This window comes from Pinus tabuliformis, chromosome 5_1 (assembly GCF_031772625.1).
Source record: "Pinus tabuliformis cultivar Carrire ecotype Pingquan chromosome 5_1, CPIR1, whole genome shotgun sequence".
NCBI classification, from domain to species: domain Eukaryota; kingdom Viridiplantae; phylum Streptophyta; class Pinopsida; order Pinales; family Pinaceae; genus Pinus; species Pinus tabuliformis.
This window is the reverse complement of record NC_142305.1, coordinates 179983330-179986355: the sequence shown is the minus strand read 5'-3', so window position 1 is coordinate 179986355 and position 3026 is coordinate 179983330. Positions and strand designations below refer to the sequence as shown.

Below are 3026 nucleotides of genomic sequence, written 5' to 3'. Positions count from 1 at the left end.
GCTACCTCCACCTATAGCGAAGGGAATCAAGGTTCCAAAATTGATAATTTGCACGTGCTAGGGTTTTTGACGGAAGTCGAGAAGTTGCAGGTCTGAGGCAGAGAAAAAGAAGGTCGAGATCTGAAGTATAGCTAAGGTACAAAGGAAGGTAAGCAGTTGGACAAAGTGTTGAATTAGGCATGAAAGAGAAGCAGTGAAGGGAAACTTGAGTCTTGGTTTTGGAGTGGAAAATAGTTCAAGGGTCTTGGTCTTGGTATTCGTCAATTGAAATCTCTATAAGAAGAAGACTTTGTTCAGATTTTCCTCTCAAGTGAGAAAGGTTTTGGCCCTTCCTGATAGCCTACATTCTGTGTCTCATCTCTTTATTGCTTATGCTTTGATAGTTGTTTGATGAAGAACACTATAATAATCTAACTAAGAGAAGATTGAAGTAAAAAACATTCACAAGCAATTATCTAAAGAAGAGAAATCATCTTATAGCTATGCCCTAGATTTCCCAACATCAAGATGGACAGAATTGTAGCATTTCCACTTGACTCTATCATGTAAGAGAGTATGGGATTGGCATTTGTCAAGACCACCAAGCTATAGAATTTTGCATCATGTAATCATTTATGAGAATTAGTATAAACATAGTTTTCCTTCTCAAGTATCATTTATGTATATCATACTTATTTTCTTACTCATAAAGTGTTATTTTAAAAAACCTATATATATCTATATTTATATACTTTGTTTCCACATGCCCATTTTAGGAGTTCATGTTTGCAAACGTTTCCGTTTCGGAAACTTATACCTATTTCACATTCTATGCAACTTAGTTGGAAGGCAATAAGAGCCTAGATATGCAACATTCATGCCAATCAGTAAATATCGGTACATGCACTACTATCCCACTCCATTAAAACCACTATGCATCCCATCTTCGCCTAAATCTATCTATGCTGTGGATAAGAAAAAATATTTATTTATTGGAAAGTTTTAATGGCGTTAATCAATACTTCTAATTAAGGCATATAATCATAGAAACCCATCTAACCGAGGCCTGATATGCAATATAAAACCATCTAACCCTAGGTTTGATATACACTTTCAGGTTGTGAAGCTTAAGTTGCATATTTTGAGTTCCAATATTAAAGGTGCATATTTTGAGTTCAGCAATATATTTAAACTTGCGAAGTCCCTCAAACTTCACTGTCCCCACTGCCAATCTAACCCTAGGTTTGATATGCACTTTCAGGTTTTGAAGCTTAAGGTGAATATTTTGAGTTCCAAAATTAAAGGTGTATAATTGAGTTCAGCAATATATGCAAACTTGCGAAGTCCCTCAAACTTCACTGAAGCCACTGCCGAGACCCACGGGGACTCTGTCGAATGCAGCTAGCTTCTGTGGGTGCAAAGATTATATATAATATTCATATATTTCAGTAATGCATATCATTGGCTGCATGGAGTCACATGGTAAAAAGAATGTTTAAGCATACAGAAATTAGAGACTGGAACGCAGTGAAGAAGGCCCTTTGAGTCGCAGTGGGAGTTTCTCCACAGGTTCGGGAAAAAGAGAGAACCTGAGTCGCAGGTAAGTCTCTTTATTCCAATTCCTCTTGCCGATCTTCACAGCTGCATCCATGGCAGCCTTTAGGGTTTCAGCAGAATTATCGTGAACAGAGTCCACCAGACCCGCTTTGAAGGCCATGGGAGCAGTGTACTTGCGTCCGCCCAGCAGAACTTCCGTTAAGTGACGAGAATCAACCTTGTTCCTGATAATAGACATGGGGCCGGGAGTAATGACTATACCCACGTCCACCTCGCTCATATAGAGAAACCCTCTGTCCTTCCTCATGAATCTGTAGTCATGGGCTAACGCAAAAATAAATCCCCCGGCAGCAGCGTGCCCACAGACGGCGGCAATTGACGGCAGCTTCAATTCCATGACGGCTGTCAGGAGCTGAACGTATTTGAGGCCGAGAATCTGAGATCTATTCTCTCTGCTGCCGCTTAATTCAGAAACCCATCGGAGATCCAATCCGTTGGAGAAGAATTTCCCGTCGTTTGTGGTGATAAGAGCAGAGGCGAGGTGCGCGTTTTCGTTGACGTGGGCCAAGGCAGAGAGAATGGAGTCGATGGATGAGGGATTGAAACGATGTTCTCCCTCACCTGAAAGAGTGAGAATGAAAACGCCATCCTGTTTCTCCAGACTGCACATCTGTCAATTGAGACAATATCTCAATCTTCGAGTACCACGGCGATGGCAAATAGAAGGCGAGTACAAGTTCTATATTCTACTTGTTAGACGTTTCGGAGTCTCCAGACTGCACATCTGTCAATTACGACTCAATATTTCAATCTGCGAGTACCGAGGCGTTGACAAATAGGATGTATAAGTTGCTGTACTCTACTTCGAGTTTTTTTTAAACATATTTCGATTAAATTTTTCCACAATTTATATATCGTGAAAACGGTATCTTAAACCATAAAAAGTTGATTGGACCAAAAAAAAAAAATTTGCTTATTCTGATAAAAAATAAACTCTATTGTGAAAACCGTATTTTAAACCATAAAAATGTTGATTTGACCCCAAAAAAAAAAATTTGTTTTTGCTTATTTTATTCTAACAAGGTTGAATAGTTAGTGTTTCTTGTTGTTTAGTTTAATTATTGAACTTTGAAATATATGAACCAATCATCACATTTGAACGAGCTACATTGCTCATAATAATTGAATATTGAAAAGGCTTATTATATATCTCTACCATTCAATTTTTAGTTGAATGCTAGTTGTGTTTGGCCAAAAATTGTTGTTCAATTTAATTATTGAACTTTGAAATATATGAACCAACCATCACATTTGAACAAGAGCTACATTGCTCATAATAATTGAATATTGAAAAGGCTTATTATATATGTCTAGCAAAAAATTGTTGCTTTGTTTAATTATTGAACTTTGAAATATATGAACCATCCATCACATTTGAACAAGAGCTACATTGCTCATAATAATTGAATATTGAAAAGGCTTATTATATA

General features: G+C 37.5%; 1 pseudogene; it reads right to left on the bottom strand.

Moving 5' to 3' along the window:
• Nucleotides 1-1250: 1250 nt before the first annotated feature.
• LOC149164010 (enoyl-CoA delta isomerase 3 pseudogene) lies at nt 1251-2379 on the bottom strand (annotated as a pseudogene).
• Nucleotides 2380-3026: the final 647 nt, after the last annotated feature.